We start from the raw sequence: 12,038 nt of genomic DNA, 5'->3' as shown, positions 1-12,038 counted from the left end.
TTTCCCCCCATTAAAAAAAAAAAAATTAACTCCTTGGTCCCACCCAAAATAAGCAAGGGTGTGCATAACCTGCAATATTTAACAAATGAATAGCAATAGTTTACCTACTGTGTAAACTCATTCGAATATAATGTAATTGTTACCTTAGAGGGGGCTTAGAAGGCACAGAGGAGAGGACCTTTGCTCACCACAGAGGTTCCAAAGAGGGTTCCCAAAGAACATGACTCCTAAATTGAGTCTGACATGATAATGAGCTAGGAAAAAGTGGAAAGCCAGGGAGGAAGAGAGAAGCAAGTTTAGATGAAAGAAAGAACAGAGCAAAAGGTCCAGAGGCATGCAATTGCATGGCACAATGGAGGAGTGTCAGTGGTTACCAGGACCAGCCGATCTCAGGAGAGGGTGCTGGGAAGTTAGAAAGGAACTAAGGGTCATGCTCAAACTGCAGTTCCTCAAGAAGGTTGGTAGAACCACTGTCCAGAAAGAATCCTCTTAGGCCACATCAAGGCTTTAGAATTTTCCAGTAAAAAGCACAGCCATGTGGACCCTTGAAACCTAGTGAACAGCATTTTCAGCAAGCCAAGGTAAAATCTGCCTACTGAGAAGGATCCTTCCAGAACACCTTCCTGCCCAGCAAGACCAAGATATTCTCTAACAGCTTATCTGCACCCACTTGGAAAGACTCAGTGGAATTTAACCTGCTTTAAACAATTTAGGCATTTTCTCAAGCCATCTAAAGTATTTCCTTTACTAGGCCGGAGATGGATTCTCTTTCTTTCAGTCATACAAATCAGACACAAAGTAAGTGCTCTTTCAGTTAGTACTGGCCACCCTGTGACCTTCCTTTCAGATGAATGACTGTTCAGTAAAAACTCAGGACCCCCATGCTTCTATTGTCCTTGCTAATGTGATATAATGATTCCACAGGGTGAGAGGGTGGGCTTAATTAAGTTACCCCACAAATGAAATACACTGTACCATTGAGAATGTTACTTAACAGTGGGTACCTGTGCTTCAGAGTTGAGCTGAAAACAGAGCCCTAAGGCCACCATTCCATTACTCTCCATTGTGGTAGCGCCCAAGTCTTTCCAAGATTTTCCTCAGAAATTTGTCCCTGATTCTTCCTCAGATGGAAGGGCTATCAACAATTTTTTACCCCATCAGTATGCAGTGCTTTTACATATAAAATTTTTAATGATGGGAAATTGAATGACAAAACGAATAATCACTTCTTCTAGAAAATGAATTTTTAAAAGGATTGATGCATAACGTATAACAAGTTTGAGTATAATATACAGGTGCATGCTTAGAGACGTATGTATTGAATCAAGGAGCTTTTAAACAAATATTTGGTAATGAAATATGTCTGTTAAAGAGAACACAGAAAAGTTCTTTCTGGTTTCTTAGGTTGAATTTCAGTAAGGCCTCTCTTGCAGAAACTTCCTTGCTGACCTCTCCAATAAGAGAAAGAAAATGAGAAAAAAAGTCAAAACGTACATTTAAAGCCATTGTGGTTTTTGTGTATTTGAGCCTGTTCCAAATCAATTTATTTGTAGAGAATTTGTCTTCCACAAGATGACATACAGTACAGCCTGACTTTGGCAACTTCCAGCTGAGAAGCAAAGTTGGTGACCACCATTACATCAAGGCCTAAGAGATGGTTGGTTGTTTATTTTCCTCTCCTGTCTGGTGGGATATTACAGCTTTCTACCTTTGTCTGTCCTGGGAAAATGAGAATGAACTTCCTCTCCAGGCCTCAGTTCCTCAATTTGCAGAATAGAGATAACACAAGCCCCATCCTTTGACACTTCCTTCCCATAGTTTCTCTCCTCCAGCCAGCTGTGCTATGAACAAGGGCAGAGGACAGTCACAGTTGCATTCTTGATTGTAGGCCCTATGTGATTCTCGACAGGTGAAAGAATTAAGCCCTAAATGCCCTAAGGCACCAACAGTATGCATCAACTTCTCTCCTATGCATGTAGAATGGAACTTGTTACGTGCCAACCTGGAGAGAATTCAGAAAATAGTACTCAAATGATCTTCTTGTTCTGTGGTTCAGATAAGGAGCCCTGGTTGAGAAAGTTAAGCTATCCCCTTCCAGGACTATGGGGAAAAACAGAGCTGGGACAGGAATCCAACCAGATCATGAGAATGTCTCGCCCACAGCATCCTCAGTATGATGAGGAGTGAAGAGTATAGGGAAAGCACTGAATCCTCCAGACTTACTGAATGGGCTTATGCTCATATACGTGTGGGAAAAGTTGAGGGTCATTAACTTTGATATTGACACTCTGCCATTCATTCATTTATTCATTTAAAAAAATTGAGATGTCAATTTAGGGTGACTAACCATATAGGTTTGCCTAGGATTAAGGGGTGTCCTGGGACACAGGACTTACAGTGCTAAAACCACACAGTCCCAGGCAAACCAGGATGGTTGGTCACCCTAAAAACCACGACCACTCATTCAATAAATACCAGCAGCCTATTATGTGCTGTAAATGTGCAATGAGAAGAATGAGCTATGATAAGAATGACTCTGGGAGCACATAGGAGGACAACCTCATGGACGAGAGGAAGACTTCCTAGAGAATGTGATCCATAGGAATTTGGGTTAAGGGGGAGAAAGAGGAAAAGGTGTTTGAAGCAGAGAGAAGAAGCACAAACGAACAGAGACATCGTCACTACCATCATCACCTCTGTCATCATCATGACATTCACAGCCACTGGTGATTTGATGCTCCCCATGGGCCAGGCCCTGTGCTGATCACTTTATGTACACTGTCCACATTATTGACCATTCCATTCCTCTTGAAACACTCTTCTTGCTTGGCTTCTGGAATATTACCCTAGTATTTCTCCTACCTCTGTGGTAGTTTCTCTGCAGCCTCCTTGGCTGGCTCGTTCACCTATTGCTTAAAAGATGGCATGCCTCCAGGTTTAGGCCGTGGCTCTCTTCTCTTGTGAATTTTGACACCCGCTCTGGCCCCCTCCCCACTCCCACAGCAGCGGCTCTGTGCTGATCACCCCCGAATGTGGATGGCCCGAGGTAAAATCTCTTCTCAAATCCTGGTCAGTATTTTCAGCTGCTCAGGCCCACCCTAACATTTGTGGACTCAGCCAAGAGTACAAACGGAGGCTTATACAGCATATGTTAAATGTGTTAGTTATAAATCAAGCTAACAAATAAAATATGTTCTATCCTCCTACCCTGACAAATAAACTTTCATAATAACCCAAAGGCTGTGGTTAACTGTAGAACTTCAGATTTCCACACCAGATCATGAAGCGTGAGGACGCCACCTTCTAACCCACAGCCCACCGTTTCTCCTCTCACTGTCAGCCCCAACATACACTCCAAGGGGGCTGGTATCCATATGTGCACTCGCTCTGGTCCTTGTAACCAAGTCCATCAACAGCCCCCAAAATAGCTGCTTTTCGACCATCCCTCAGGGACTAGGGGCGTGCCCCCTATAGACACAGTCTGCTCCCTGGCGCGTAGACCTGAGAAAGAAGCCAGAACAGGCCCTGGAAGCAGGCTCTGTGCTACCTGAGCAAGGAATTCTGTGATCCTGGGGACCTAGAGGAGTCTTGAGTAGGAGGGAGTATGGACTCTGGGTAGGGAGGTCCCCTTGGCCCTGTATGGAGGTGTGCATCTGGAAGAGGGCCAGAGCAGGGCCCTGTAAAGTGAGGCTAGGACACGGTCCTCTCTTGCAGTCCTGAAAATGTCTACTGGCAACTCCTCCTGGAGGCCCTCAGGCCCTAAAACATCACATCAAACACTGAACCCATCATCCTTTCACCCAGATCTGCTTTCCTTTATTCTGGCCTCATTGAAAAGTGCCTCCCTCCACCCTGTCACCTAAGCCACACTACTTGCAGATACCTGTGTCTTTGCTCCTGCTGTTCCCTCTGCCTGGAATGTCTTTCTTCCCTTTCCCACTGCTTGCTGCACATTCACTTATACTTGGCCCAAGCATCATATCCCCTGTAATGTCTTCCTAACCCCACCAGCCCTCTCTTCTTGGTCCAAAGAGAAAGAATCACTCTCTCTCAAAAATACCCTTATAACACTTTATGGTACTATTTCCTTACAGGTTAGTTGCCCCAACTGGACTGAGTTCCTTCAGGGACTTTAACTATCTTAGTACCCTCACCACCTTGCGTGGTACTGGGACATAGTTGATGCTTAGTAAATTTGTTGAATGAATAGGTGGATGACAGACAAAGATATTATTGTTTTGTATATGCTTTTTTCACGTGGCTTTCATAACACTCAGAAGATTTTTACAAAGTATGAGTTGTCTTACGAATACTGAAATCTCTTTTATAAAAGAAAGTAGCCAGAGGATAATTCTGATCTTCTTATGTAAGTTAAATCAAATTGAAAATGCTAAATATGTTCTTAGTCAAATGTAATTTTCATCTTCCTTGGAATTTTTTGGATTCATTATACAATAGTTGTTTATACAATTTTTGGATTGTATTTTTTTCTCATCTTATTTAGAGAATTTATGGTTTAGACTATATTAGCTTGATGAAATTAAGAATTAAAGCAATTAATCACCACATAATTAAGCTAAAAAAAATTGTGCTTTCAACTTCGAATGGTTTCACAGAAAAGAAGTAATTGATGTTGTGGTTCACATCGTGTTGGCAGTGTGGGAGCCTCCATGGATGTTTGAATTCTCTACAATGGTACCTCAAATTTTAATTTCATTTTCTTCATGCTAGCTTGGTTTTTTATTATCCTTTGTCTGGTTTACCAGGTAAAAATCAGGATTCCCATTCTCAAGACTGGGAAGTTGGCATTGTTGGGGGTCCTCTCTTCCTTTCTCATTGTTTTCCATTCCCCATCTGACTAGCCAATATTTCTAGGTTCTGCTCACGGAACTTGGAGTAAACCTTTGTCTGCTTTGAAAAAAGATTTTTCAATATTCTAAACTAAACTTGGTGAGATGTTTTCCCTAAGTGACTCCCTTCTGCCTGAGAAAAAGGGAGTCACTCAGGGAAAACATCTCCTTTATCTTACTGCCACATTCTCATGTTCACTGGGTCCAAAGTGAAGTAAGTCACAGCCCCTGCCATTCATGTGGAGGCTGGGGAAGATATAGATGTACCCCTATTACAACAACAGGATTGATCAGAAATAAAAGAGCTTCTGTTTTTCCAGATGTAAGCTTTTTTTCTAACTGCCAAATATTGCCTCAGAAATTTGGTTCTCAATTTATTTTTTAAACTTTGGACAGAAAAGTTGAAAGAATAATACAATAAACCATTCATATACTATCCACTTAGATTCAACAATGGCTAACATTTGCCATATTTGCTTTCTCCTTCTCAGTCTCTGTCTCTCTACGCACGCATGCATACACACGTAAGCGCGTGCATACACACACACACACACAAACGTGCAATTTTTTTGGATGAACCATTTGAAAGTAAGTTATGGACATTATACTTCAGCCCTAAATTTCAGCATATTTCTCCTAAGGATATTCTCCTACAAAACCACAACACCATTACCACATTTTTTAAAAATTCCTTAATTTTATCTTTGATCCAGTCTATGCTTGAATTTCCCTAATTGTCCCTAAAATGTTTTTTATAGCTGTTTTATTTTTCCTGACTAGATCTGACAAGGATTGCACTTTGCAAGCTCATGTCTCTTTAGACTCTTTTAATTCTTTTAATCTAGATCAGTTTCCCCACCTTTGTTTGTTTGTTCATGACATTGATATTTTGAAGAATCCCTTACAGTTTTCTTTCACAATGTCCACACTCTAGATTAGTCTGATTGTTTCCTTCTAGTGTCATTTAACTTGTTCCTCTAAAGGCTTCACAGTTTCAGGATGAAGACTTCTGGCAAAAATACTTCACAGGTAATATTGTGTATTTCATACTGCATCATCTCAAGAGCACATAATAGCCATTGTTCCACTCTTAGTGATTATAAATTTGATCACTTAGTTAATATGTCATCTAAAGAAGATGTGGTACATATATACAATGGAATATTACTCATCCATAAAAAGGAATGAAATTGGGTCATTTGTTGAGACGTGGATGGATCTAGAGACTGTCATACAGAGTGAAGTAAGTCAGAAAGAGAAAAACAAATATCGTATGTTAACACATATATGTGGAACCTAGAAAAATGGTTCAGATGAACCAGTTTGCAGGGCAGAAATTGAGACACAGATGTAGAGAACAAACGTATGGACACCAAGGGGTGAAGCAGCGGGATGTTGGGGATGGTGGTGTGATGAATTGGGCGATTGGGATTGACATGTATACTCTGATGTGTATAGAATTGATGACTAATAAGAACCTGCTGTATAAAAAAATAAATAAGATAAAATTCAAAAATTAAAAAAAAAAAAGATGTCATCTACCAGACCTCATCGTTGTAAGGGGACATTTTCCATTTTTAATCAATAAGTAATCTGTGGGACAATACTCTGCCACCATGTAAATATCCTATTTCCCAACAGCTCTTCACCTAGTGATTTTATCATCCATTGATGGTCCTTGCTTAATAATATAAATACATTGCAGGTTGTAAAATGGTTTTTCTAATTCTTTGACCCCTTTGATACGTATTAGCTGGCATTCTTTTTGTAAGGAAGTACTTTCCTCTCCCCTTCTTTCCTTTTCTGAGTATTCCTATTAACTGGTGTATTTTTTTAAAATTGAGTGTAAATGTTATCAATTACATGCATTTTACTTTTTTGTGCTCAAGGTGTCCCAAATTTGGCCAGCATGCACTGTTCATGCCAGCTCCTGTGTCCTTTTGACACATCTCCATCAGTTTTTGAGTAGTTTCTTGCTTTCTGGCACAAAATATTCCAGGTTTACCTTGTACTTTCTCTGCTCAGAACTGGAATCAGCTATTTTATTCAAGGATCCTCAGAGATTCTAAATGCATCCTTTCTTGTTTTTCATTCCAAACTTTTAAAAAGTCATCATTCTGTATTTGTTGCACTCAGCCAATCAGTAAACACTTCAATGGCTCTCCCTAGGTCCTCAGAAGTTTTCCTTCTCATTTCAGCCCTTATCCTGGACCCTTGCTCTCAGTGCTGTCTCTGTTCAGCTTTTAGAGTCTCCTTCAGTCCTCTCCCGAGGTGTCTTATCGGTGGGTGTAAAAAGTGAGCATTGAGTCAAACTGGAAAATGGATAATCTCCAAATGCCATCAGGAAGCTGCAGGTGAAAGCTTAAACAAGCAGGGCCTGGGCAAGAGAAAAGCACAGACCCTCAACCAGCAGGATGCAGCAGCAACTTCCCTTGACAGAGAGGCCACGTCTTCCAGAAGCCCCTGCTCTCATCCTCACACCTGTTTGCTTCCAAGAAGACAGCGAGGACTGGGGGAGGGCAGAAGCTCTGCTTTAATCTCAGAGTTCAATGCTTGGGGTAGGGTGACCTCAAGATCAGGAGAGAAAAAGGAAGGCAGCTACTGCCCTAGGTCCCCAAAGGTCACTCCAATATTCATATGAACCCATAAGACTATCATTTTGGCTATTTGTATAGAAAACTCCTTTGTTAATTTTTCTCTTGTGTTCATGTTTAAGTTTCTGTATTTGAAAATATTCTATCTGGACTTCCTATAGTTTTTAGTATCAATAGTAAATAAAACTAGAATACTAGTATGTACCAGTGATTCCTAGTTATCTTCATCTTATTAAAACTCTTAGCTGTGGATCAAAGGTCTCCTTCAGCTGTGCCTTTCTGTGGCATTATCTTCCAGCAAGCCCTGCATTATGCTTTCCTTGCCCCAGCAAGTGCCTCCTGGCTATTCCCTCTTCTGCCTCTGAGTCATTTGACATCATATAGAGGGCCCATCACTGCACAGGGACTCTGGAGGTAGGGATTTGTATCGAAGTCACCACAAACCAGCTCTGTAATCTTGGGGTAAGTTCATAACCTCTCTGGGCCTCAGATTGCAAACAGTCATGTAATCTTTTGATTCTAAGGTTCCTTTTAGTAAGGGCGGGGTGGGGGGCAAAGGAGAGGGAGAGAGACATCCTAGAAATCTTTTTTCTCAAATTATACATTGTTTGAGTGAGAAGTGATTTCAGAGGTCATTTAATGTAACTTTCTAATGAGGAAATTAAGGCCCTAAAAATGAGGTGATTTGCCCAAGGTCCTGCTTCTAGTTGAAGGAAGAGCCAGGTCTAAAACCCAGTTTCCCTGATTCCCAATCTAGTCCCTTATATACTATACACGGCTGGCTCCCATCTCCATCCTCTTTAAAATTCTGCTAACCCTCTAATCCAGCCATTGTAACTCCTATCTCCCACCCTCCTCACCTTTCTGTCTGTGTTTTTGTCCCTTCTGATTATAATAGTAGCTAATATTTTTCAAACGCTATATTCTAGGTTCTGTGCTAAGCATTTTACAGTGTATCACTTTTAATCCTCATGGCAAACTTTCAGGGTCAGTTCTACAACCATCCAAGTTTATAGATGGAATAGCTGAAGCTTAAAGGATTTACATAATTTTCCCAGTCACACAAGCTGGTAGATCTCAGAATTAGATTTCTAACGCATCTCTATCTGGCCTCCAGATCTATTCACAGCACTTTTCTGTCTGTGAATACAGTGTTCAGTCATTCATCCATTCATTATCCGGGTTCTTACTAAGTACCTACTAGTGCTCAGCACTGTTCTGGGCACTATGTGAAATAAGAAATGGAAGACCCTGTTCTAACTGGAGATACAAAATCTATAAACATAAACAACTAGAATACAATTCAAGGCAACGCACATTTTATAGGAATTCCAAATAGTTCTTTTTTATGTCAATATCCTAAAAACTTTCTGAAGGCAGGGTTTCAGTCTATGGTTTCTAGAATACAGTGGGCTCCAGATGGATAAAGGGAATAATCTCTTGTCAGACAGAAAATAGAGGCTGGGGCTGAAAAAGCAGGTTTACTGCTAAGAGTCAAACCTAAGTCCTGCGTTCATATAGAATTTGCCGATCCTCTAAAATTGTGTCAACAAACTATCAGCAACAAGAAAAGTTGAGTATCTACTATATGCTAGGTATAATCATGGGCACCTGTAAGATAAAAAGACAAGGAAGACAACGGGAACACTCAGACCAATCAGAGTAAAGCCAGACTGGGGTGCGTGTAGTGCCTTATCGCTGATGTGACCAGAAGAGGCTTTAGGATTATCTAAAGCATCTTGGGGAAAGAGAATTATCTTCCAAGGAGAAGTGGAAAATGACAAACTTAGTAATTGGGGGGTTTAAGAAGAGGAGAGGAAGTTTGGGGTTTGAAGTGAGGACTTAGTAAGCCAGGCAGTCCTCCAGGCTTCTCACCACCCTCTGCATCCAGGGGCAGGCTCCCTTAAGATGGGAATTTGATTTGCTTTCATGGCACTAATCTGTACTGACTCACTCCTAGGTCGCCACACACTTATGAATGAATAGTTTAACTATGTGTATTCCTTTGCTAGACTTTGGAATTATTGAGTCAACTTAAAATCTTAAAGCCAATACATTTAAAAATCAGTTTGGCCTGTGGCCCGATTTAGTTTGATCTGAGACACCCAAGTCTCTTCACCAGAGAGTGCGTTAAAGTTGTTGAATTATGGAATGAACATGCTACTGTCACTAACAGTGGAATCATTTCTTCCAAAACTGATGTTGGGTGATGACTTCCTCTCCACTGGAACTTTGTATCCTTCAATCTGGAGTTTTATGATGTAGTAAAATAGCAACAACAGAAACAAAGGGAGTTTCCTGGAGAGAGGTAGAATCTTCCCTCTTTGGGCAATTAGCTTTTTTAGCCCTATAGACAATAGCTTTAATACATTAAAATATGCCAACTGGCCTCCAGAAAATGAAAATGAATGGCCTCCCAAGGTCCTCCCCAGTCTCAGCATTCTGAGATACTGTACTTCATGTAGATACTAATTCCCCTTTCAGTGTTTTCATTAGTCTAGTAGGGCTGTGAAAGTTACAATCCCTTTGTGAAAAGATTGAAATTGAACAGGTTTTTACACTATGGCTCGCTTCTGGAGGGCCATCTTCCCAGAGGCTCCAGCTCTCCTGACAGGCTGCCTCTCTCTACAAGGGTCCACTCTATGTAACTTTCTGAATTGCACATGCAAACATTTCCCCTGACTTTGAGGGCAGTGTGTTGGTAATTCTGTGGTATGCAATGATCTAATACCCAGGGCGTCTGTTACCATGCGACCAAAGCTGAGGTCAATTATGGTTCCCCATCAGTGACCCAGAGCAGCTCTCATGCCTTTCACTGCAGTCTATTTCGAAGAGCAGACACTTTAACATTTTTAAAGGGAACCAGAATTATCATTCAGATGATTAACTGCCACACAGACAGGCATTCTCTTATGATTCATTGAAGTGCAGGTCTTAAGAGGTTATGCATTCCGTCCCAGTGTATTAAAGAGAGTGAAGACAAATAGATCAGAGCAAATCAAATGTTGCACATCAGAGATGCCAAGCTCAACAGAATAATCTTCTAATGTTAATATATGGGCTGTATAACGCCACTGGGCAAAAACATGTTTTATTCAGGAAAACAACAAATCAAGTAATCTCTCTATAGAAAGCCATTTACAGGTCATTTGGAAATTGAATCCATAATCTTTCATAAAGCCTGTTTATACCAACGATGATGGAGTCTCAAATAAATAAAACTGAAAGCAATGATAAATAAGCTTCCTAGCGTTTATATGTTTATTACATTGTAATCATTCAAACCCGCTGAAGTCAAATTTGTTTCGCCAATTTCCTAAATTCAATCCAGTGAGCTCCTTGTCCTTACACAAAACCAATTCATATTGTCAAGTGACAGCAAGAAAAATTAATATTATGCTGGTTTTTACCATCCAAAGGGATTTTACTAAATGTAAGTAATAATACAAGCTTTTACCATCCAGAAATCTATTATTTAGATGTAAATTCTAGCCACATGCTCTGATACCCTTAAAATGGCAATGAAATAAAAGCTGACCCGGGGGAATATGTCATACCCAACATGTGAAAAAGATCCCTAGGGCCTTACTCAGGAAATAAAGAGCTGTGCTAGAATTTTATTGAAAAATCGTGATGACAAAGGCCTTTCCATTTAAAAATCACAGTTCATCAACATCATTGAATCAATGGCTGGAAATGAATGGAGAGGGTCTCATTTTGCTCTCTGCTTGGTGCCCAGCTTTGGGTAATGCATTCGTATCACCAGCTACAAATCAGGTCAGGAGACTTCTCAGAAAATTCCCTAGGATGACAGGGTTCCTGCTCGGCAGAGGCCCAAGCCGGGCTGAAGCTTCCCTCCTGCTGCTGGCTGTAGACCTACTTCTCACTGATCCACTGTCAGTCTCTGGAATGCCGGCTTCCCCCAGAAAATCCAAAATGCCTTCCTTCCTAGGAGCTCAAACACAAGCAGTCTTCCATGGCACTGGGGCTGCGAAGGCCTCAAAACATTTATTCCTCCTAAGTCGGCCTTATTAAGGTATTTCTCTTAACTAGGATTTTCGGATAGAGGTTGCTATCTGAAATGAGACAAAGGAGACCTGGGGCTGCATAAGGCAGGTCTGAGACAGGCTCTCTAGAAGCCAGGCACCTCAGTCCACTCCGCCTGGTTTGCAGTTGAGGGAAGGGAGGGATGCTGATTCCTTGCGGGGGGGGAGGGGAATGTGGGAAGAAAGGTAATCAGTGCACGTGAACTGCAGAGCTGCCTAGAGCCAAGAAAGGAGCATTCTCCCCTTCCCAATCACAGGGCAAATATTTACCGAGCCGGACTCCGCGCGTGCGTAGCACTGCAGGCAGCTGAGGAAGGGCCTCGCAGGCCTCAGGTTAGGGCTTCGGAGGTCTCCAGTTTCACTTAGCTAGTCCGGCTGGGGAAGGGGAACGGAAGAAAGGATCTCAGAGGCAGGAAGACCTGGTTTGAATGCTCTGGCACCACATAACTGTGGTTGCCTTTGCTTGAGTCACTGACTCTCTGAGCTTCCGTTTCCTCATTGCACAGCGAAGGCTACGAGCATCTATGCTGCGGGGTGACTGTGAGACT

Source organism: Balaenoptera musculus, chromosome 13, assembly GCF_009873245.2.
Source record: "Balaenoptera musculus isolate JJ_BM4_2016_0621 chromosome 13, mBalMus1.pri.v3, whole genome shotgun sequence".
In the NCBI taxonomy this organism is placed as follows: Eukaryota; Metazoa; Chordata; class Mammalia; order Artiodactyla; family Balaenopteridae; genus Balaenoptera; species Balaenoptera musculus.
This window is presented reverse-complemented; position numbering follows the sequence as displayed.